The sequence below is a fragment of the Stegostoma tigrinum genome, chromosome 1, assembly GCF_030684315.1.
Source record: "Stegostoma tigrinum isolate sSteTig4 chromosome 1, sSteTig4.hap1, whole genome shotgun sequence".
NCBI lineage: Eukaryota > Metazoa > Chordata > Chondrichthyes > Orectolobiformes > Stegostomatidae > Stegostoma > Stegostoma tigrinum.
This window is the reverse complement of record NC_081354.1, coordinates 172,214,385-172,240,519: the sequence shown is the minus strand read 5'-3', so window position 1 is coordinate 172,240,519 and position 26,135 is coordinate 172,214,385. Positions and strand designations below refer to the sequence as shown.

At 42.8% G+C, this 26,135-nt stretch overlaps 1 protein-coding gene across 1 annotated transcript in view; it reads right to left on the bottom strand.

Annotated features, from left to right (window-relative positions):
• Positions 1-25,863, bottom strand: part of ctnna2 (catenin (cadherin-associated protein), alpha 2) — a 1,331,223-nt gene extending 1,305,360 nt beyond the window's left edge. The window contains exon 1 of the mRNA XM_059650313.1: positions 25,842-25,863. The gene's annotated coding sequence lies outside the window, so the exon portion shown is untranslated. The remainder of the gene's footprint in view (positions 1-25,841) is intronic.
• Between the last annotated feature and the right edge of the window lie 272 nt (positions 25,864-26,135).

Genomic DNA, 26,135 nt, shown 5'->3' with positions numbered 1-26,135 from the left:
TAGTTCTGGGTTGGATGCTCTGAGCGTCGGTGTGGATTTGTTGGGCCGAAGGGCCTGTTTCCACACAGGGGTTCTATGATTAACTTGCAAATCTTTGGATCATGGGACGAAACCGGAGCACTCAGTGGAAACTCTATGCAGACAGTTATCCAAGGCTTGAATTGAATCTGGATCCCTAGCACTGAGGTAGCAGTGTGACCACTGAAACACCTTGTGAGCCAATTGACTTCAACATTTTACTGCCGTCCCTGACTCCATGATCTGTACTCTCTACTCGTAACTGTATGAAAACCCATCTGGTCCTTCAGAAGTGTAAATATCTGAGTAGGATGCATGATCTACTTAAATTGTGTGAAAATGCTTGTTCACAAGCATAAAATGTGGTCCAAGATGCTCTTGATGTCAAAGTAGGACTTACTGCACTTGCATGTTTCCACAATAAATCTAGCCACAGCCCATATCACTCAGACCTCTATACAATTCTGCCAATGGTTTTTGTGAGGCTTGGATAGCATGTATACAAAAAAAATTGACTTGGAGCAGAACCATGAATGACAGGGCAGATATTCAAATATTTAAAGAAAAACAAATGAAATCAAGAGAAATTTACGCATGCAGCAAGTGGTTTATGTCTGGAATGCTCTAGCTGAGAACGTGATGAAATCAGATTCATTTGAGGCATCCAAAAGGAAATTGTGGTTATTTGAAAAGGAACACCTGTGCAGGGCTGTGCAGAGAACATTGAACATAGAACATAGAAAAGTACAGCACAGTACAGGCCCTTCGGCCCATGATGTTGTGCCATGGAATAATCCTAATCCAAAAATAAAATAACCTAACCGACATTCTCTTCAATTCACTGCTGCCCATGTGCATGTCCAGCAGTCGCTTAAATGTCACTAATAAAGGCAGGAAAGTATCAACAGGTGAACTGCCCATTTGGAGGGTCGGCACATATACAATGGGTCAAATGTCAACCTCCTTTATTGTAACATTTCTGCAATTCCAAGTCTGTGTTTACCCTTAAAAATGTTCATCACATTTCAAAAGACTTTTTGTGATTTCTACCAGGGATATTACATTTCTGCCCTAATGTCGGTAGAAATTTTCAAGGAGAGCTATGTGACTTCAGAAAGCCTTTCTGTATGATTACTTTCCATTTTAAAGACAGGGTGGCTTTCTTTACAAAATATTTAAGTTATAATTACACAGTCATGACAGATTATATGTCCAGCAGGTATTAATCTCTGGAATTTAGGTCTAATTCTTCCTGGAAAAATGTTATTATTACCCTGAGCCACTATTAAGTTAAGTCAAATATAAATTTTGACACTTACGAAAAGCAAAATGTCTCAGATCAGTTTCTTGGCACTGCCTTAATTTGAATGTAGTTCAGCAACTATTCTAAGAGCAGGCTAAATGTATTCATGTGCCATTAAATATTTTAATGGTATGAAGTTTTCATCCATTCATCAGAAGTGGGCACTGCTGATTGGGTGAGCATTTATTGTCCACATTTTGCTCCCCTTAAAGTGATGGTGATCTGCCTTCTTGAACATCCATAGTTCATTTCCTTTAGATAGACCTACAGTGCTGTTCGGGAGGGAGTTTCAGGACATTTGACCTTGTGAGAATGAAGGAATGGCAGTGTATTTCTTTGCTAGGATGGTGAGTGTGTTGGAAGGGAACTCGCAGGTAATGTTCCCATGTATCTGCTGCCCTTGTGTTTCTAGATAGTGATGGTTGTGGATTTGGAAGGTGTTGTCAAAAGAGACTTAGTGAGTTGCTACAGCTCATCTTTAGATGGAACACACCAATACTAATGAATGTCAGTGCTGGAGGAAATAAATATTTGTGAATGTGGTGTCAATCAAGCAGTCTGCTTTGCCCTGGATGATCGCATCCAGGCTGGTGGGAAGCATTCCATCACGTTCTTGACTTGTGCCTCAGATGTTGAACAGGCTTTGGGGAAAGAGGCAGGTTACTCGTTGTAGGACTCATTCATTGTTGGACTCTGATTCGATGTTGTAGCCAAGTATTTATATTTCCAGTTCAGTTTGTATGATAACCCCAAGGATGTTGATAGTCATTGTTTCAGTGAAGATGATATCAATGACTGTCAAGGGGTGATGAAAAGATTCTCTTTTATAGGAGATGGCCAATGCCTTGTACAGATGAGGCAGAGCTGTCACTTGCCTGTTGTCAGCCAAACCTTGATATTGTCCATGTCTTGTTCCACTTAGGCATGGACTGCTTCAGTATCTGAGGAGCCGCAAATGGTGTTGACCATTAATCAATCAGTAGCAGACATCCCCATTTCTGAGATCATGAAGAAGGCAATGTCATTGAAGCAGCTGCAAATGATTATGCTCAGGACACTGCCCTGAGAAATTCCTGCAGGAATGCCCTCAAGCAGAGATGACCTCCAATGACAAACGTCTTCCTTTACAAGAAATGACTCACCTGAGTCACATTGACTGCAATTTTTCTGTGGCTCCTTGATACCAACCTCAGTCTCAAAACACCTAACCTGCACATCTTTGGGCTGTGGGAGGAAACCAGGAGACTCGGAGAAAGCTAAGCAGAAGGTGCAGAATCAGTTCATTCCAAAGAGGAAGAAAGATCCTAAGGGGAGGAGGGGCGGCCGTGGCTGACGAGGGAAGTTAAGGACTGTATAAAGATAAAAAAGAAGTATAACATAGCAAAGATGAGCGGGAAGCCGGAGGACTGGGAAACTTTTGAAGAGCAATAGAAGATAACTAAAAAGGCAATATGTGGAGAAAAAATCAGGTACGAAGGAAAACTGGCCAAAAATATAAAGGAGGATAGTAAACGCTTTTTTAGGTATGTGAAAAGAAAAAAAAAATGGTTAAGACTAAAATTGGGCCCTCGAAGACAGAAACTGGTGAATTTATTATGGGGAACAAGGAAATGACAGAGTAGAATAGGTACTTTGGAACTGTCTTCACGAGGGAAGACACAAGCAATCTCCCAGATGTAATAGTGGCTGAAGGACCTAGGGTAATGGATGAACTGAAGGGTATTTATATTAGGCCGGAAATGGTGTTGGGTAGACTGTTAGGTCTGAAGGCTGAGAAATCCCCAGGACCTGATAGTCTGCATCCCAGGGTACTTAAGGAGGTGGCTCTAGAAATCGTGGACGCATTGGTAATTATTTTCCAATGTCCTATAGATTCAGGATCAGTTCCTGCGGATTGGAGGATGGCGATCTTCTGGAATTTTTTGAGGATGTAACTATGAAGATGGACAAGGGAGAGCCAGTGGATATAGTTTACCTGGACTTTCAGAAAGCCTTTGATAAAATCCCACATAGGAGATTAGTGAGCAAAATTAGGGCACATGGTATTGGGGGAAAAATACTGGCTTGAACTGAAAATTGGCTGGCTGGCAGGAAGCAAACAGTAGTAATAAACGGGCCCCTTTCGGAATGGCAGGCGGTGACCAGTGGGGTTCCACAAGGTTCGGTGCTGGGACCGCAGCTATTTACAATATACATTCATGATATAGATGAAGGCATTAAAAGTAATATTAGCAAATTTGCTGATGACACAAAGCTGGGTGGCAGGGTGAAATGTGAGGAAGATGTTATGAGAATACAGGGTGACTTGGACAGGCTAGGTGAGTTAACAGATGAATGGCAAATGCAGTTTAATGTGGATAAATGTGTTGTTATCCACTTTGGTCACAAAAACAGGAAGGGAGTTTACTATCTAAATGGAGTCAAGTTAGGTAAAGGGGAAGCACAATGAGATCTGGGTGTTCTTATATATCAGTCAATGAAAGCAAGCATGCAGGTACAGCAGGCAGTGAAGAAAGCTAATGGCATGCTGGCCTTCATAACAAGAGGAATTGAATATAAGAGCAAAGAGTTCCTTCTGCAGCTGCACAGGGCCCTGGTGAGACCACACCTGGAGTATTGTGTGCAGTTTTGGTCTCCAAATTTGAGGAAGGATATTCTGGCTATTGAGGGAGTGCATCGTAGTTCACGAGGTCAATTCCCAGAATGGTGGGACTATCATATGTTGAAAGATTGGAGCGACTGGGCTTGTACACGCTTGAGTTTAGAAGGATGAGAGGGGATCTGATTGAGACATATAAGATAATTAAAGGATTGGACACTCTGGAAGCAGGAAGCATGTTTCCGCTGATGGAGAGTCCAGAACCAGAGGGCACAGTTTAAAAATAAGAGGTAGGCCATTTAGAACAGAGTTGAGGAGAAACGTCTTCACCCAGACAGTGGTGGATATATGAAATGCTCTGCCCCAGAAGGCAGTGGAGGCCAAGTCTCTGGATACTTTCAAGAAAGAGATGGATAGTGCTCTTAAAGATAGTGGAATCAAGGGTTATGGGGATAAGGCAGGAACAGGATACTGATTGTGGATGATCAGCCATGATCATAATGAATGGTTGTGCTGTCTCGAAGGGCCGAATAGCCTACTCCTACACCTATTGTCTATTGTCTATTGACAAGAGAAGAATATGCAAACTCCACACAGACAATTGACCAAGGGTGGAATCGAACCCAAGTTTCTGAGCTATAAGACAGCAGTACTAACCACTGAGCCACCTTAACTCCAAGAGGGTGAAGGGTTCGTCAGTTGAAGAACGCATGAGGACTCTGGGCTTGTACTTGATGGAATTTAGAAGGATGGTGGGAGGGAGGGGTTGTATCCAATTGAAATGTACGAAATACTGAGAGACCTGGAGAGAATGGATGTTTCCACTAGTAGGAGAGAGTTGCTTTGGAGTGAAGGGACAACGCTTTGGAATTGAGATTAGGAGGAATTTCTTCAGTGAGACCATAGAAATTTATGGAATTCACTGCCTTAGAGGTTTGTGGAGACAGTTGAGTTTATTTAAGACAGAGAGAAATAGGTTCTCGATTATAAGGGGATCAAGGGTTGTGGGGAGAAAATAAGAGAATGAGGTTGAGGAACATATCAACTATAATTGAACAGGGGAGCAAGCTTGATGGAATCAGAGAATCCATGCAGTGCAGAAGGAGGCTATTTGGCCCATTGATTCTGCACCACCCCTTAGAACAGCATCTCACCCAGACCAGTCTCCTTCCCTAACCCTCTTGTCTGCACATCCATGAATGCCACAGTGCAATTTAACATGGCCAATCCACCTGTCCTCCACATCTTTGGATTGTGGGAGGAAAGTGGAACACTCAGAGGAAACCCATGCAGACCCAGGAAGAAGATGTAATCTCCACACAGACAGCCACCCAAGGCTGGAATCGAAACCAGGTCCCTGGTACTGTGAGGTAGCAGTGTTAGCCACTGAGCGACCATGGCTTCTAAAGATGAAATTTCAGGATGATTGTCTCTCTGTAGTTGAGTCCACAATGATGGAGAATCGTTTTATTTAATTCTTTTTGCCCTGTCATGAAACTGTCAGTGTGAAACGAAGGTGACTTTGGTGGATGCATTCCACAGGGTTGAAATGGCACCTCTAGCCGACATTGGATTCTGCACTATATAGCCGAGCGGTAAGGACAATGCCAGCAGAGTTTGACTTCAGTCTTCAGATTCCACATTGCTTCTAAACAGAACCCCTAGAACGCAAAGATCTTTGGCATTTGTTCTCCTTGCTAGGATGCTCAAGCAAGTTTGTCAAGATCCTGCATTGCTGCACGATTAGATATGTTTCTTCCTGTGGTGAAAAATTTAATGCCTTTGTGATAACCAGTGGCATAAAGCAAAGATGATTTGTGGCTCCCGAACTTTTCATTCTTTTCTTTATTGCAACACTTAAGGAAGTCACCAAACATATGCTTACAGGTTTCATGAGATTCAGGAAAGATTCTTTCCAACTTTAAGACTTGTACCAAAGTTATGTCTTGAGCTTCATGCTGTGACTGTGCTAAATGAAATATAACCTTGGTTTTAGAGGCATTAATTTGAGGACCAAAGATTTTAGTTGAACTTAAGAATTTGTTTGCCATTGTCTGATGACCTTCATTGTTGATAGCTTGGACATAGCCATCTGTGTGCGGAAGCTTGTTAATTCCTTCTTTTTATGTTCAGAAGTTATTTTTCAAACAACTGAACAATTTTTTTCCATCAACATATCACCCTCAGTATTTTTTTTCATCTGTTAACCAGTAAATTACCCATATTTTGCTGTTTAATAGCTTGCATTTTAAGGGCAATGCTAATCATCGGAGGTGAGGGGAAAAGTAAGGAGAGGGGTACAGAGTTTCATCAAAATAGAACTGGAAAGGCTGCACTTTGTTAACCATTTGTAACTTTTTTGAAAGTACGCAGAATGGAGAGATTAAGTATCTTCCTTGAATAGAACCTCAAGACACTTGTGGGTATGTTACTGGTGATTTTGACATACTACTTCAGATATCTTTACTTGGAAAAGAAATGCCATTGACCAGGTCAACTCACACAGGAATAGCTTATTTGATCTATGAACAACAGTACATAAATACTGATGTTGCTGTCTTGCATTTCTTGTGGTTATCTTGCTGTTCTATTATAGTTAACTCAAAAGTTAGGTTGTAAGAGGCTGCCTCATACATAATTGTAAGGATCTTTCCTGTGAATGAGTCAAAACATTTTCCCTGACAGCTTGTGCATATACTTTTGGTTCTTTTATGATTCCAAATGCTGACTCTGTTGACATCCATGATGTTCTTTTGAACTATAATGCTGTGCAAGACAATATTAAAGGTAACATTAATTTTATTAACCTGACATCTGTGATGGGGGAATTGTTGGAATCTACAATTGAGAATTGGGTAACTGATCATGGAAGTCCATTAATTTGAGGGTAAATTACTGACATGGATAGGAGATTGTTTCCTGCCACTCGACCATATTGACAATGTTCATTAGCAACTTGGATAGTGGCATAAGTCAAATATCCAAATTTGCTGACAACACAATATTGGGCAGTATTGTAGACACGTGGACAACATCATAAAATTACAAAAGGATACAAAAATAGATTAAGTGAATGGGCAAAGTTATGGCAGATGGGTTTTAATATAAGCAAATGTGAGGTTATCCATTTTGAACTGTAAAAGGATAGATCAGAGTATTTTTAGTCAAATGCAAAGTTAGATACAGTGAATGTCCAATGATTTTTGGAGTTTCAGGTATATAACCATTTAAAATGCTGCAAATCGGTACAGAAAATAGTCAAGAAGGTAATGGAAGGCTGGACATCTCGTCTAAATGGCTGGAGTCGAACGATGCTGACTTATGCTGCAGTTAGACAAAACTCTAGTTAGGCACCACTTAGAGTACTGTGAGAAAATCTGGGTACCACACCGAAAGAAGGATGTTTTGACCCTAGAGGGAGTTCAACACCGAATTAGAACCTTAATACCTGGACTAATCAAGGTTTTCAGGATATGAACAGGGAAAGACAGGTGAGTTAAAGATAAACCATAGGTTGAAAATTCTAGAACCAGAGGTGTAATCTAAGAAATAGGGCCTGGCCATTCAGGAGAGATGTTAAAAAGCACTTAGAACATAGAACATAGAACATAGAACAGTACAGCACAGAACAGGCCCTTCAGCCCACAATGTTGTGCCGACCATTGATCCTCATGGATGCACCCTCAAATTTCTGTGACCATATGCATGTCCAGCAGTCTCTTAAATGACCCCAATGACCTTGCTTCCACAACTGCTGCTGGCAACGCATTCCATGCTCTCACAACTCTACATGCAAGGGATAGTGGAGGTTTGGAACTCTTCTTCACATGGTATTCAATGTTAATTCCATTCTTAAATTTAAATCTGAGATAGACAATTTTTTCTTAAGCAAGGGATATGGCCTAAGGCAGGCAGGTGGAGTTAGGCTTGGATCAACCATGATCTTATTAATAGTGAAGCAGGCTCAATGGACTGGATGGTCTACTCCTATTCATGTGTTCCTAATAATCTCTGTACTGTTACACAATCAAATATTGGCTGTATATGAATGCAGAATGCTGTTTGGTCTGTGGGCATTGTTTCGTTTTGTTAATTTTGATTGCCTTCAAAATCTCTTCAGTTGAAAGAATAAAAGAGCAGGGCTTTCCTTTTCAGCTAACTTCCAAACTTGATGGAAAGAATCTAGTGAAATATAAAAGCCTCTTTTGAGAAGTTTGACGAAGTGCTTATGTAGCCTTCCCAATGCAGATGTCTTTATCGGTCATTAGTTAATTTCCATCAGCTGTGAGGATAGGTTCAAAGGTTTTAGGGGATGGACCAAATTCAACTTCAACACATTGTAAAAGCACATGCTTCTCAGCTGGATATTACAGATCAGTTCTGAAGAATGGTCACTGGACCCAAAAGTTAACTCTGCTTTTTCTCCACAGATGCTGTCACACTTGCTGAGCTTTTTCAGAAATTTCTGATTTTATTGAAAATCAATAGCTTTTGCATTCTACATTCCTCTTATAACGCACTACTGCTTGCGTTTAGCAATTTTTTTTATCAGTTTGAAGTAAAGATTTTGACTATGAGGCTGCTTGCAAACTTGCATGTGTGAGCTGTTTCCGTTTGTGGAAATGTGAGATGTTTTCATCATTCACATTAAACCTACGTTGATGCTTTCTGTATATCAGGACATCTGCCAAAGTCTTGAAGATCAGATCATGGTGCTGTTTCTCTTCATTCACTATGTAATATGAGAAAGGAAGATTAAATTGCAGATTAGTGTTAAATTGTGTAGAAAGTCTAAAGCAACAGTTTGTCTCCTTGAAGAGTTTGACATCAAGCTTTGGCCAGTTTGGCAATTTGATTTATGATGTTTTAGCTGGATCTTAAAAATCTTTAAATTCAGCTTGTCTAAATTTTTCTTGTCATCAGCTTCTCGCTTGGCATGAGATATTATGATGTCAGCTTTTTTTCTGTCTGAAAAGCACAAAGTCGAAGAGATCAATTGTAGTAGGATCAGCATAATGCAAGGTAGATTTGCGATATTGGGTTTTCAAGCAAGATTTTGTTAAAGGTCCAATCTTATTCCCTGTGTTTAGTGTGGGGGAGTTAGTGACAGTTTTGCTTTCCCTAATTGGATCTGGGATATTGCAGTTCAGTAATATTTCTCTCTTAACTTGTTTCACTAAGTTGGGAAGGGATAGCACAATTGGGCTGTCACCTAATATATAATTCCAATTTCACTGTGCTCGTAAAGCCATTTGCACAAAGATGCAAAGGGAATACCACAGTCACATATCATAATTAATGGACAGCAATCTCAGAGACAACCTATTAAATCTGGAAAGGTCAAAATCTTTTAACTCTGATTCTTGCAAGTATTAATATTGTGTCTTCCTAGTTAAATGATATGCATCGAAAAGTCAAAAGAATTATTCTACTGTGTCAGTATTGCTTTCCATTCTCTATTCTACCCGAGTGTAAGGCATCTTTTAGACTTTCACATGGGTGCTGCATTTTCAAATAGTTTTTTGTCCTATGAGTACTGAATACACGTGTGAAATTATATGAGCTCATTTCACTTGCAATGCTAATACCCTTCAAAGATTCCATCAGTCTCCTCGAATAGTTTATTACTCTATTTCAACATATAAAACCTCCTTGAGATCATTGTTCTGATATAAGTCACATGGACAACGTGAAAGTATTCATTTTCCACCACAACATGAACGTAAATTCGATGCCAACAGGACAAAACAGTCAACTTGATTGAAACTTCATCTGCCATATTGATATTCTCTCCATCCACCACTGGTCCTTCATGGCTACAGTGAGCACCAACCACAAGATGTTGTTCCAAACCCTTGGCATGAACTACTTACAAGAAGAAGGTAAGTTCGTGCAAAAGTACATCCCCTTTTCCAGGTTGGCATCCACATTCTATACCATGCTGACTTAGAAATTTATCGACACCATGCTCTCATTATTTTCAGGTGAAAATCCTGGAACACCATAACTAAGAACACAGTTGAAATAACTTCATCACATGGAAAACAGGATTCAAGAAGGTGGCTTATCGATATCTTTTCAATGGCAGTTGGGAATAAACACAGAATGTTGCCAGCAATTCTTCATCTTGTGAATGATAAATATAAACAAATGGCCAAGTACGCACCTTTTTGTTTCCACTTTATTCACTGTGTGAGGAAAATCTAGTAACTTATGAGTGATGTGATGTACAAAAGTGTAACTCATGAGCAAAATATATTGACTTATTTTTTTTCCGGCACCTAAAATATGTTTTCAGGTCCATGTTTGCTTCTATTTGTACACAAGAATTAAAGCAAAACTTATATGGTACAATTGAATCCTTATCAATTCTTATCCAGCCTTGAATTAGCGATTTGCTTTTTTTTGCTTCCACAGCCCTGTGCAAGTACAGAATTTTTTTTTCTTTATTCATTCACTGGATGAGGGCACCACTGGCTCGGCATCATTTATTGCCCAGAGGGCAGCTAAGAGTCAACCACATTGCTGTGGGGCTGGAGTCACATGTAGGCCAGACCAGGTAAGGATGGCAGTTTCCTTCCCTACACAGATCATTGAAAGTTGCCACCCAGGCTGACAGGGCTGTTAAGAAGGCATACAGTGTTTTAGCTTTTATTAATAGAGGGATCGAGTTCTGGAACCAAGAGTTTATGCTGCAGCTGTACAAAACTCTGGTGCGGCCGCACTTGGAGTATTGCGTACAGTTCTGGTCACCACATTATAAGAAGGATGTGGAAGCTTTGGAAAGGGTGCAGAGGAGATTTACTAGGATGTTGCCTGGTATGGAGGGAAGGTCTTATGAGGAAAGGCTGACAGACTTGAGGCTGTTTTCATTAGAGACAAGAAGGTTGTGAGGTACTTAATTGAAACATATAAAATAATCAGAGGGTTAGATAGGGTGGATAGGGAGAGCCTTTTTCCTAGGATGGTGACGGCGAGCACAAGGGGGCATAGCTTTAAATTGAGGGGCGAAAGATATCAGACAGATGTCAGAGGTAGTTTCTTTACTCAGACAGTGGTAAGGGAATGGAACGCTTTGCCTGCAACGGTTGTAGATTCGCCAACTTTTGGTACATTTAAGTCGTCATTGGATGAGCATATGGATGTACATGGAATAGTGTAGGTTAGATGGGCTTCAGATCGGTATGACAGGTCAGCACAACATCGAGGGCCGAAAGGCCTGTACTGTGCTGTAATGTTCTATGTTCTAAAGGACATTTAGTGAACCAGATGGATTTTTCCGACAATCGGCAATGGATTCATGGTCATCATTAGATTGTTAATTCCAGATATTTATTGAATATACCCTTTGCTAAAGCAATTAATGTCACAATTAATTTCTTAAAGCCACAGATGCATTCTACTCAGTTTTAGGATTGAGGAGTACAAAATTCAGCAAAAATGATGCAAAATATTAAGTATTGTATAGTAGGACCATGGTCAAGTCAGGAAAAGAAAATCAGTCCATTATTCAATTTCTCAGCCATTTATTTGGTCATTATAACATTGTTGCTTGCGAAAGCATGCAGTGCACAAATTAATTGCAGTTCTTCCGATATTAGGCTTTAGTATTTTCTGCTCATCATTGATTCTCCTTTATTCTGAATCACTTGCTAGGCCATTTTAGAGTCAACCACATCACTGTGAATGATTCACATGTAGGCTAAATTGGGTAAAGGCAACAGATTTCCTTCCAGCTGTAATAGTTGATGTTCCCAGACCATTAGCATGGTCCTGTAAAGAATTAGCTCAGTGACATTTCTACTATTCCATTGTTTCCCCAGCTGAAGTACTGGATCAGCATTCGTGCTATATAAGTTCCAGACAATGCTTAACTCTAATAAGACAGTATCCAACCAATTCCGCTTGACATTCAACAACATTACTATCACTGAATCTCCCACCACCATATCCATTGGGATTACCATTGACAAGACATTAACTAGATAAATCACATAAATGCATTAGCGCAAGAATGGCTCAGTGACTAATAATTCTGTGGAGGACCACTCATGTCCTTGTCAGAAACAGTAGAAAAATTGGAGTAATTTGCAGTCGGTCAAACCATACTGGATTTTGATGGAATTCTTTGTTCAAAACTGGCTGGGATGAGTGTCTTGCCTACTGTTCCTTTGTGTTGGTGGGCTGCAATATTCATACAATGCAAGCAGTTTGTCATTTTAAAATGGTTCTGTAATCTCTTGTCCCTGGTTATTACTGGTCAGCATTTGTGGTTAATTGGCATCATGTTACACCCCGACTGGCAGTCGAGTAAAGTGCTCATTTTTAGGAAAATTTAAGCAAGAAAATATAATTTTAAAGAGTACAATTTAGGCTCTTTCTCATCTTGCCTCTGACCACTACATTCCTCCAATCAAAAACAAAATGAAGTCTCAGAGATAGTAGGAACTGCAGATGCTGGAGAATTTGAGATAATCAGGTTTACAGCTGGATAAACACAGCAGGCCAAGCAGCATCAGAGGAGCAGGAAAGCTGACATTTTGGGCCTAGGGCCTAGGTCCGAAATGTCAGCTTTTCTGCTCCTCTGATGCTGCTTGGCTGACAGTGTTCGTCCAGATCTACACCTTGTTATCACAAAATGCAGCCTGTTTCATGTTTAATATGTCTCGGAATACATTCATGCCACTCCATCTCAAAAGACAAACAAGGGTAGCAGGAGAAAGGTCAGTTTTCTGCTGCACCCTCAGGGCACAGGGGTTGGACACAGGAGATTTTCCAGTATCCATAAGATCATTTTTGGTGAGGTAAACCGTATCCTCTTTGCCTGCAGATTCCTTAACTTGTGGACTGGGACTAGGCTCTGCCCACTCCGCTCCGCCCACAGCCGACAGAACCCCACCCACAGCTGACGCCGGCGGAACCCCGCCCACAGCCAACGACCACATTGCTCCGCCCACAACCTCCACAGCCGACAACCCCAGAGAAGACAGCCACACTGAGCCCTGCCGAATCTTCACCATCCCCCCAGACCTCCCACTGACTGAGGATGAACGGTCAGTCCTAAGCACGGGGCTCACCTTTGTCCCCCTCCACCCCCACATCAATGAATACCAGTCACGTTTGGACATCGAGCAGTTTTTCCACCGCCTTCGCCTCCACGCTTACTTCTTTAACCGGGAGCCCAACCCTCCCTCCACCAGCCCCTTCACCCGCCTCCAACACAAGCCCTCAGGACACCACCCCCAGGCCTCCTACCCTCCCTTGACCTCTTCATCTCCAACTGCTGCCGAGACATTAACCACCTCAACCTCTCCGCCCCTCTCACCCACTCCAAACTCTCCCCCGCAGAACGGGCAGCCCTCCACTCCCTCCGCTCCAACCCCAACCTCACCATCAAACCTGCAGACAAGGGAGGTGCAATGGTAGTATGGCACACTGCCCTCTACATCGCCGAGGCCAAATGCCAACACTCTGACACCTCCTCCTACTGCCCCTTGATCGTGACCCCACCCGCAAGCACCAAACCATCATCTCCAACACCATCCAGGACCTCATCACCTCAGGGGACCTTCCACCCACAGCCTCCAACCTCATTGTTCCCCAACCCCGCACGGCCTGTTTCTATCTCCTTCCCAAAATCCACAAACCTGCCTGCCCTGGTCGACCCATTGTCTCAGCCTGTTCCTGCCCCACCGAACTCATCTCCACCTATCTGGACTCCATTTTCTCCCCTTTGGCCCAGGAACTCCCTACCTACATCCGTGACACCACCCACGCCCTCCACCTCCTCCAGGACTTCCAATTCCCTGGCCCCTAACACTTCATTTTCACCATGGACATCCAGTCCCTATACACCTGTATTCCTCATGCAGATGGTATCAAGGCCCTCCGCTTCTTCCTGACCTGCAGGCCCGACCAATCCTCCTCCACCGACAGCCTCATCCGCCGAGCTGAACTCATCCTCACCCTCAACAACTTCTTTTTTCATTCCTCCCACTTCCTACAGACTAAGGGGGTGGCCATGGGAACCCGCATGGGCCTAAGCTAAGCCTGCCTCTTTGTAGGTTACGTGGAACAGTCCCTCTTTCGCATCTACACTGGCCCATAACCCCAGCTCTTCCTCCGTTACATTGATGACTGTATCGGCGCCACCTCATGGTCCCAAGAGGAGCTCGAACAGTTCATCCACTTCGCCAACACCTTCCACCCCAACCTCAAGTTCACCTGGACCATGTCCAACACATCCCTCACCTTCCTGGACCTCTCAGTCTCCATCTCAGGTAACCAGCTAGAAACTGATGTCCATTTCAAGCCCACTGACTCCCACAGCTACCTAGAATACACATCCTCCCACCCACCCTCCTGCAAAAATTCCATCGCCTGCCCCCAATTCTTCCACCTCCACCACACCTGCTCCCAGGATGAGGCATTCCACTCCCGCACATCCCAGATGCCCAAGTTCTTCAAGGACCACAAAATCCGCCCCCCGCAGTAGTCGAGAATGCCCTTGACCGTGTCTCCCGCATTTGCTGCAACTCATCCCTCACACCCCACCCTTGCAATAGCCGCCAAAAGAGAATCCCACTCGTTCTCACATGCCACTCCGCCAACCTCCGGATACAACACATCATCCTCCGACACTTCCACCATCTACAATCCAACCCCACCACTAAAGTTATTTTCCCATCCCCACCCTTGCCTGCCTTTCGGAGAGACCACTCTCTCCGTGACTTCCTTGTCCACTCCACACTCCCCTCCAATCCCACCACATCCAGCACTTTCCCCTACAACCGCAGGAAGTGCTACACTTGCCCCCACACCTCCTCCCTCACCCCCATCCCAGGCCCCAAGATGACCTTCCATGTCAAGCAGATGTTCACCTGCACAACCCCAATGTGGTATACTGCATCTGCTGTACACGGTGTGGCTTTCTCTACATTGAGGAAACCAAGCGGAGGCTTGGGGATCGCTTTGCAGAACACCTCCGCTCAGTTCGCAGGAAACAACTGCACCTCCCACTTGCAAACCATTTCAACACCCCTTCCCATTCTTTAGACGACACGTCCATCCTGGGCCTCCTGCAATGCCATAATGATGTCTCCATAGGTTGCAGGAACAGCAACTCATATTCCGCTTGGGAAATCTGCAGCCCAATGGTATCAATGTGGATTTCACCAGCTTCAAAACCTCCCCTCCCCCCACTGCATCCCAAAACCAGCCCAGCTCATCCCCACCTGCCTAACCTGTTCTTCCTCTCACCTATCCCCTCCTCCCACCTCAAGCCGCACCTCTATTTCCTACCTACTAACATCATCCCACCCCCTTGACCTGTCCGTTCTCCCTGGACTGACCTATTCCCTCCCTACCTCCCCACCCATACTCTCCTCTCCACCTATCTTCTCCTCTCTCCATCTTCGATCTGCCTCCCCCCCTCCCTATTTATTTCAGAATCCTCTCCCCATCCCCCTTTTCTGATGAAGGATCTAGGCCCGAAATGTCAGCTTTTGTGCTCCTGAGATGCTGCTTGGCCTGCTGTGTTCATCCAGCCCCACACTTTGTTATCATCGTTCCTTGCTCACTCTTTTCCTCCTTTCTTGAAGAATGTGTTTGGATTACTGTCTTTAATTCCATGGAGTATTCGAAAATCCATGCAACTTGGGAAGATGAAAACCAAAGCTTCCACTGCCTCAGAAACCAGGCCTATCATAAGACCATAAGATGTAGAAGCAGAAGTAGGCAATTCAGCCCATTAAGTCTGCTCCATCATCCAATGAGATCATGGCTGATTTAACAATCTTCAACTCTCTTTTCTTGCCGATTCCTCATAAATCTGCCTCTCCCAGCCTTGAATACACTTAATAATTCAGCCTCAACAGCTCTCTGTGGTAAAGAATTCCACAGATTCATCATGCCCCAAGGAAAGTCATTCCTCCACAACTTTGTCTTTATGTTAGACCCTTTATTTTAAAGTTATTTTTAGGCCCTAGACTCTGTGTCAAAGAGAAAGCCTTTCTGAATCTACCCTGGCAAGTCCTTAAGGAATCTTGTATGTTTCATAATGTTTCCCCTTATTCATCTATATTCCAAGTGGTAGAGGCCCAATCTACTCAACACCTATTCATAAGATAGTTCCTCCAGAGATAAACTAAATCTCAGGGTTGTGATGGAGATATATGAGGAGATTATAAGACCATAAGACCCTAAGACATTGCATGAGAAATTAGGCCATTCTGCCCATCAATTATTCTCTGCCATTCAATCATGGCTGATAAGTCTTTCAACCCCATTCTCCCCTTTTCTCCCCATAACCCTTGATCCCCTTGATAATCAAGAACCTATCCATCTCAGTGTTAAATGTACTGAATGATCTGGACTCCACAGCCTTTTGTGACAGTGAATTCCATAGATTCACCACTCTCTGGCTGATAAAAAGTTTCTCCTTATCTCCGTTCTAAAAGGGCTTCCCTTTACTCTGAGACTGTGCCCTTGGGTTCTCGTCTCTCCTACCAATGGAAGCATCTTCCCAAGATCTACTCTGTCCAGGCCATTCACTATTCGGTAAGTTTCAATTAGATCCCTCGTCATCCTTCTAAAATCCAATGAGTACAGTCCCGGTGTCCTCAAACATTCTTCAAAGCTCCTCACAATATTGCAAATACAATCTGACCAGAGCATTATACCACCTCAGCAACACATCCCTGTTCTTGTATTCCAGCCCTCTTGAAATGTATGCTGATAGTACATTTCTGAAGAAGGGTCCAGACCCAAAACGTCAGCTTTCCTGCTCCTCTAATGCTGCTTGGCCTGCTGTGTTCATCCAGCTCTACACCTTGTTATGACAGTACATTTGCCTTCTTAACTGTCAATGAAACCTGTATGTTAACCTCAAGATAATCCTGATCTAAGGCTCCCAAGTCTCTCTGTGCTTCAGACTTTTGAATCATTCTTAGAAGTATTGGTCGTGCTCTTTCAGGAATCACTGGAGTAAGCCAGGGCGGGGTGGGGGGCGTGGTGTGGGGTGTCCCACAAGACTGGAAAGTGCAAATGTAACACTCTTGTTTAAGAAGGGACTGAGGCAGAAGACAGGAAACAATAGGCCAGTTAGCCTAACCTTGTTTTTAGTGTCCATCATTAAGGATGAGATTGCAGAGTACTTGAAAGTGTGTGGTAAAATAGTGTTGAGTCAGCGCAGCTTGATCAAGAAGATATTGTGCCTGTGAAATCTGTTGGAATACTTTGAGTAGATGATGGGAATGATGGACAAAGGAGAGATAGGAGATATGATCTATTTAGATTTCCAGAAGGCCTTCGACCAGGTGCTGCACAGGACGCTGCTAAATAAGATGAGCCCATGGTATTTGGGGCTATGAACTGGCATGGATAGAGAATCAGCTAACTAGCAGAAGGCTGGCAAAGGGCTCTTTTTCAGCCAATATTGATTGGAGGGGTCAATGTTGGCACAACTATTTATATTATATGTTCATGAACTGGATGAAGGAACTGAAGGCATTGTTGCTAAGTTTGCAGATGACTCAACAGTGTAGTGACATATAGTGTTGAAGTGGTGACTGGGCAAAGAAATGGTAAATGGAACACAGTAGGGGAAAATGTGAGGTTATGCACTTTATCAAGAAGAATAGAGGCACAGATTATTTTCTAAATAGGGAAATGTTTCAGAAGTCTGAAGCACAAAGAGACTAGGGAGTCTTAGTTCAGGATTATCTGGAGGTTAACGTGCAGGTTCCATTGACAGTTAAGAGGGCAAATTTATTGTTAGCATGCATTTCGAGAAGGCTAGAATACAAGAACAGGGATGCGTTGCTGAGGCTGTACAATGCTCACGTCAGATTGCATTTGAAATACTGTGAGGAGTTTTGCGCCTCTTATTGGAAGAAGGATGTGCAAGTTTTGTGGGGGACCAGAGGAGGTTCACAAGAATGATTCCAGGACTGAAAGGCTTGAGATATGGAAAAAGGTTGATGACTTTGGGTTTGTACCCAATGGATGTGGAGAAGATGTTTCTACCAGTGGGAGAGTTTAGGATGCAGGGGTATAGCCTCAGAGTGAAAGGACAACCCTCTAGGATTTGGATGTGGATGAATTACATCAGTCAGCCGGTGGTGAATCTGTGGAACTCATTGCTCTAGAGGGTTGTGGAAGTCAAGTCATTGAGCACCTTTAAGCTAGGAATAGATAGGTTCTTGACGAGAAGTGTGTTCGAGGGTTCATGGGAGAAGGCAGGAGAATGGGGTTGAGAAACATATCAACCATGATCGAATGGCGGAGTAAACTCAATTGGCTAGATGGTCTAATTTTGTTCCTATACCTTATGGTTTTATGATATCAGCACAGTGAACCTTCCCAGGACTGCTCCAATGCCAGTACATCTTTCTTTAGATAGGGGACCCAAAACTGTTCACAGTATTCTAACAATGGACTGATTCATGCCTTGTACAGTTTTAGCAAAGTTTTCCTAATTTTATATTCCATTTCCTTCGAAGTAAAAGATTGCCTTTTCTATTATTTGGTGAACTTGGATACTGGCATTTTGTGATTCATGGATCAGAACTCCCAAGTCCCTTGATTCATTCCTTTCTGCATTCTTTCTCCATTTAAACTATATGTAGCTCCTTTTATTCTTCATGTCAAAGTTCATAATCTCATATTTTCCCACATTATGTTTCATCTGTCAAATTTTTTTCCCACTCGTTATGTCCTGCTGCAGACTCTTTATGTCATCCTCACCACTTGCCTTCCCACTTGTTTTTGTCACGTGGCTAGAGTCCATTCACTTTCTTCATCCAAGTCATTTATTTTGTAAAAGATTGTGCCTAGTACTAATTCCTGTAGCAAAAAAATTAGTTACAAATTGCCATCCTGAAAATCCCCTCATCCCAACTTTCTTCTCTTTTGTCTTTTAGTTACCAAATCCTCTAACCATGCTAATATATTACCTCCAATACCATGGGCTTTTAACATTTATGTAGGCTAATGTATGACATCTTATCAATAACCTCCTGAAAATCAAAATATATTCCATCCACTACTTCCCCTTTGTCAATCCTGCTTGTTATCTCCTGAAAGAATTGTAAATTTTCAGACATGATTTCCCCTTCATGAAGCCATGTCAACTTGACTAGATCATGTTATGCATTTCTTAATGCTCCGCTATTACATCCTTTATAACAGACTCCAACATTTTTCCAATAACAGGCCTCAAACTCAATTTTCTTTTAAAACTGGAGTGCATAGGTCTTCAGGTCTAAGACATTTGGGAGCTAATCCTCCTTTTAATTTTCCCAGCACCTTGGCATTGCAGATATTATTTACTTATGTTTCTCACTCTTTTTGTCTCATGGTTCCCCAATATTTCTATATGCTCTTTGAGCCTTCTTGTATGGAACCAGAAATACTAAAGATATCTAATTTAAAGAGATTCACATTTACTTTCTTTAGTCTCTCCCTTTTAAAATATTTGCTCACATATTTCTATTTTCAACTGATTTAACATAGGAGCAGGAGTAGGCCATTCAGCCCCTTGAGCCTGTTCCACCCTCCAATGAGATCATGGTTGATCCGTGGCCGAACTTCATGTACCTGCTTTAGGCCCATACCTCAATCCCTTTCCTTTACAAAAATTCATCTGACTTTGGAACTCAGTTCTGAAGAAGGGTCACTGGACCTGAAGCATTAACTTTGATTTTGCAGTAGAGATGCTGCCTGACTGCTGACATTTTCCAGCAATTTCTGCTGTTTTTTTCTAATTTCCAGCTTCCAAAATACTTCCTGTTTTTTTTTCAAGAGAAAAGTCTGTTTCAGCTTTAAAACTAACAACTGATTACCATCAATTGCTGTTTGTAGAAGAGAGTTCCAAACTTCTACTACGTTAATATGTAAAAGCACTTCTTAACATCTCTCTGGAATGGTCTGGCCCTAAATTTTTGTCTATTCCCCCCCTAGTTTAAGAATCTCCAAGCAGTGGAAATATGTTATCTTAATCTACCCTGTGTTTTTCCTGTTAATATCTTGAAGACTTTGATCAGATCACTCTTAACCTTCTAATTTCTAGAGAAACAGGCCTAATTTGTATAATCTCTCCTCTTAGCTTTGTCTCCTAAGTCTAGCTGTACACCTATAAACCTCTATTGTTTCACTCCAAGGTCAGTACAGTCCATCATTTCACGTTGTGGTATCCACATTTGCTCGATGTACTCCAAGTGGGATCTAATCAAAGATTTGTGTAGCTACAGCATAACTTCTGCATCCTTATACTCCAGCCCTTTTGATACAAAGTCCAACATTCCATTGACCTTGATTATTTTCTGCAGCAATTTAATGGCTATCCATCGACTTAAAAACACTGCAATCCTCAAATTTATTCTTCTTTTTATTTTGATTATGTGCTCTTATGTGAATCCCTACAGTGTGGAAACCAGCTCTTCAGCGCAACAAATCCACGCCAAGCCTCATCATATCCCACCCAACCCACCGAATCTGCACATCCCTGAACGCTACAGGCAATTTAGCATGGCCAATTCACCTAGCCTGCTCACCTTTGGACTGTGGAAGGAAACCGGAGCACCCAGAGGAAACTCACACAGACACGGGGAGAATGTGCAAATTCCACTGAGACAGTCGCCTGAGGGTGGAATCATACCCAGGTCGCTGGTGTCGTAAGGCAGCAGTACTAACCACTGTGCTATTGTGCCCAATGTCCACCATGGGGTCCTTTGGACCAAAGGAGAGCTGCTGTCACCAGGTACCCGACACTCAATGTGTAGCTTGTTTGCCATGTTTGGTAACACAAAAAGTTGAATATTAATTAGGCAAGTTGGGTCTCATTAAGGCACATAAATAGGTATAATCTCCTTACTTGGTAAATTATCACTCCCTAGTGAGAAACAGGTCTTGCACTCAGCAAAAATATTAAAGATGCAATGAACAGCTCCAGACATTGAAGTAGGATTCAATGGAATTCTTGTCCAAATCTGCCAAAAGTCCCACCATATCTCATTATACCCCATGTCACTGAGACCTCAGTAAGACTCTGCACTATGTTACTGTTAAGTTGGCTTACCTTCTTTATACCATCTTTCCAATGGAATTATTAGTTCCTCAAGGGAATGTATACCCTTTGAGCACAATGATTTAGCAGATAGAGATGGTATCTGTTTGAAAATTAAGCTCTCTTTTGGAAGGATGATATGTTAAAAATATTCTCGTTCAAACTGAAGCAATGACAAAAGAGAGGTATGGAGCTGATGGCAAGCTAACTATAATTGTGACATGGAGTTTGATCTTCACTGGTGTTCATTTGGACAAATTTGGGACTCATCTAATGTCTGATTGGGAAGAAGCAGTGGGGAAGGGGGAGTTGTGACTTTGGTGCGTGGAAGTATCTGAGGACTTTCTTGTCCAGGAATACATTGAGGAAGGAAAGTGATGGAGTCAGGATAAAATGCACTTTGCCACGGAATTCACCAAGAGGCAGGGTACAAGATTTTTCCTTAATTTGTGGGAACAGGTTGCAAATGGTAGGATACATCACTCTGTTGTAGCTTACAAAAACCTCTTCAACTTACATTTTCAAACTTGTTATTTATATTTGTTTATCAGTACATCTGTGGACTATTCATTAAAGATTTATTCATGAAGAGTAATAAATTCAAATGTCTTTTCAGGAGGCATTTTCAAATTGTCATAAAACTAATTACATTTTAATCCAAACAATTTGTAGCAATCTTTCGCATTCTCCCTCTTGTCATATATTTGATGAAAATCATTTTTTCGTACATATTAAATTCTGTAAGACTTGTTGTAATGTACTGGAAATCCAGACTTCATCTGTGGGCAGGTATGTTTGGAAAATAAATTATGTAATTTTCACTGTGTCTCAGCTTGCTAACACAAGGGCAGTAATTGTAACAGGTATTCAGACTGGATATTTGTAATTTATGAATTAGAGTCTATCAGGGAAAAATTACCAAGGGTAAAAGTACTTCCACTTTTAGGAGGATGTTTCGGTTGTTATTTTTCATTTTATGTTGAAGTGTACTTCTTCAAAGTATACTGATATACCCTTTTGAATGTCTGTTTTTTTTTATATTTTTCTAATTAAACTATTCAGGAATGTTATTGCACCCCTGGAGCAGGTAGGACTTGAACCCAGAACCTTTGGCTTAGAGGTAAGGATATACTACTTCACCAAAGGAACATCATCTGCCAATGCTTCTTGACTGATTAATCTCCTAGTTTAACATTCTTCTTGAATGTGAGGTACCTCTCAGTGGGCGTCAGGACCCAAGCCTTGTTATCATGCAGAAGCTTTAAAGTAATGGTGATCAAATCATATTTGTTTCCTTCAGTATGCATGGTCAATTTGTTCACTATGTTATGAATGGTGAGTGCATTTAGATCAGAGACTTTAGCTCAGATAACAAAGTGTGAAGCTGGATGAACACAACAGGCCAAGCAGCATCTCAGGAGCACAAAACCTGACGTTTCGGGCCGAGGCCCTTCATCAGACAGGGGGATGGGGAGAGGGTTCTGGAATAAATAGGGAGGGGGAGAGGGGGACTGAAGATGGAGAGAAAAGAAGATAGGTGGAGAGGAGAGTACAGGTGGGGAGGTGGGGAGGAGATAGGTCAGTCCAGGGAAGACGGACAGGTCAAGGAGGCAGGATGAGGTAGTAGGTAGGAAATGGAGGTGCGGCTTGAGGTGGAAGGAAGGGATGGGTGAGAGGAAGCACTGGTTAGGGAAGCGGAGACAGGCTGGGCTGGTTTTGGGATGCAGTGGGGGGAGGGGAAGAACTGGGCTGGTTTTGCGATGCAGTGGGGGAAGGGGAGATTTTGAAGCTTGTGAAGTACTCATTGATACCATTGGGCTGCAGGGTTCCCAAGCGGAATATGAGTTGCTGTTCCTGCAACCTTCGGGTGGCATCATTGTGGCACTGCAGGAGGCCCATGATGAACATCTCATCTGAGGAATGGGTGGAGGAGTTAAAATGGTTCGCAACTGGGAGGTTCAGTTGTTTATTGCAAACTGAGCGGAGGTGTTCTGCAAAGCGGTCCCCAAGCCTCCGCTTGGTTTCCCCAATGTAGAGGAAGCCACACTGGGTGGAATGGATACAGTATACCACATTGGCAGACGTGCAGGTGAACATTTGCTTAATATGGAAAGTCATCTTAGGGCCTGGGATGGGGGTGAGGGAGGAGGTGTTGGGGCAGGTGTAGCACTTCCTGCGGTTGCAGGGGACGGTGCTGGGTGTGGTGGGGTTGGAGGGGAGTGTGGAGCAGATAAGAGGGTCATGGAGAGAGTGGCCTCTCTGGAAGGCAGACAAGGGTGGGGATGGAAAAATGGCCTGGGTGGTGAGGTCGGAAAGTAGATGGCGGAAGTGTCGGAGGATGATGCGTTGTGTATCCAGAGGTTGGTGGGGTGGTATGTGAGAACGAAGGGGATCCTCTTGGGGCGGTTGTTGCGGGGGCAGGGTGTGAGGGATGTGTTGCGGGAAGTGTGGGAGACGCAGCCAAGGGCATTCTCGACCACTGCGGGGGGAAAGTTGCGGTCCTTGAAGAACGTGGACATTTGGGATGTGCGGGAGTGGAATGCCTCATCCTGGGAGCAGTTGCAGCGGAGGTGGAGGAATTGGGAATAGGGGATGGATGGAATTTTTGCAGGAGGGTGGGTGGGAGGAGGTGTATTCTAGGTAACTGTGGGAGTCAGTGGGCTTGAAATGGACATCAGTTTCCAGCTGCTAACCTGAGATGGAGACTGAGAGGTCCAGGAAGGTGAAGGATGTGTTGGAGATGGCCCAGGTGAACTTGAGGTTGGGGTGGAAGGTGTTGGTGAAGTGGTTGAACTGTTCGAGCTCCTCTTGGGAGCAAGAGGCGGCACCGATACAGTCATCAATGTAATGGAGGAAGAGATTCCCGTCGAACCCCATCCCAGGTCCTAAGATGACTTTCCATATTAAGCAGATGTTCACCTGCATATCTGCCAATGTGGTATACTGTATCCATTGTACGCGGTGTGGCTTCCTCTACATTGGAGAAACCAAGCGGAGGCTTGGGGACCGCTTTGCAGAACACCTCCGCTCAGTTTGCAATAAACAACTGAACCTCCCAGTTGCGAACCATTTTAACTCCTCCACCCATTCCTCAGATGACATGTCCATCATGGGCCTCCTGCAGTGCCACAATAATGCCACCCGAAGGTTGCAGGAACAGCAACTCATATTTGGCTTGGTAACCCTGCAACGCAATGGTATCAATGTGGACTTCACAAGCTTCAAAATCTCCCCTCCCCCCACTGCATCCCAAAACCAGCCCAGCCTGTCTCTGCTTCCCTAACCTGTTCTTCCTCTCACCCATCCCTTCCTCCCACCTCAAGCCGCACCTCCATTTCCTACCTACTACCTCATCCCGCCTCCTTGACCTGTCCGTCTTCCCTGGACTGACCTATCCCCTCCCTACCTCCCCACCTATACTCTCCTCCCCACCTATCTTCTTTTCTCTCCATCTTCGGTCCACCTCCCTCTCTTTCCCTATTTATTCCAGAACCCTCTCCCCATCCCCCTCTCTGATGAAGAGTCTCGGCCCAAAACGTCAGCATTTGTGCTCCTGAGATGCTGCTTGGCCTGCTGTGTTCATCCAGCTTCACACTTTGTTATCTTGGGTTCTCCAGCATCTGCAGTTCCCATTATCACAGAGTCTTTAGCTCGTCTTTTTGTTACCTTTGTGACATCTGGTCTTTACTGCTGTACTCTTCGGTTTATTTTCTCTGTTTCTACTTGCCATTCTCTGGCCTTCATTTCCTGTTTTTCTATTGTTAAATTGACACAAGCTTGTACTCTCACACCCACTGTTTAGTTTAAAGTCTCCTCTAAATAATCACAATACAACAACTGCTCTGCCATCTTTATTGTCTTAATTACGAAATTAAATGTTGCTTACTACAGGAGCTTAATCCGTAGAATCCAATCAGCTTTACCACTCAACATTGAAATAAGTAATGCAATCATTAACTTCTCAGTTCCTTCCTTCTGTAGTCTCAAATAAGTCAACTGCAGGTTTTTGAGAAAACACGTTTCTCTAAATTTCAACACTTTCTGCATGGTCCTTAATAATACTTAATCATCAACTTAGCATTTTTTCTGCAATATCACCGTTTTTTTTACAAATCCAATATATTTATCTTCCCACTTGCTCTGTGTTGTTTCTGCAGGTCTACCTCTGTCTGCACCACTCTCAATTACCTCAGAGCTTTCTTGAGATGTGACTGTGTTCTTCAATTCTTTCGAAATGTCTGCGCTCCATATCTTTGACTTGTTAGTTATTCTAGGTGCTACTCAAAGCTCTTTTGAAATGCTGCACTTAGCTGCTCTTCCAGGTGCTACTGTTTGCCTGTCTCAAGATTGTCCCTCACCGTGTGGTTGACAGCCTTTTTTGGCACTCTCTGGTCCTTTATGCTCAGTCCTTTCAAAGCTTTAACTCATCTCAGAGGAGTTAACAGACAATTAAATACTTACAATATACAATCACTGTTGGAATGAGGAAATGTGGCAGCCTATTTGTGCACAGCAATCTCCCACAAGCAGTAAAATGATAATGATCATATTGCTATTTTTAATGATGTTGTTTGAGGAATAAAAATTGAAATGTGCAATGGTGATATCACTCCTTCCTTCATGATAGTGCAATGGAGTTCTAAATGCTCACCATAAAGTCTCTCAGCATATGAAAGCATTTATGACTTAAGCTGAAGAGCCCCTAATTAAAATATTTATGCACTATAAATACTTTACATTATGACTTAAGTTTAATGTAAGTGGTGGAAGTGATGCTAAAATATTTCAAAATATATTTCTTTGGTGACGTGGTATAAGAATGAAAATCTTAGAATTACATAAATTACTGGACTAACCTTAACCCTATCAGCTTCAGACAAAATCCCTCAAGGCTTTCAGATGAGAAGCAGCTTGTAGTAGTAGGTGATGAATCTCCTGAAGTTTTAGTGACTCGTCAATCAATCAATAACAATCTCCTTAGAATGTGAAGGACAGAAGGCTTCTCAGTGACTTGTTATTCCTTTGAAATCATGTTGCTGTCAGAATGCAAGTAACCTCTGCTTGGCATATAACTGCATAAAAACAAAAGTGGAAGTGCTTCACACTTGTATTGAAATGTTCGTTAATATTGACAGCTTTTCATCCAGTTA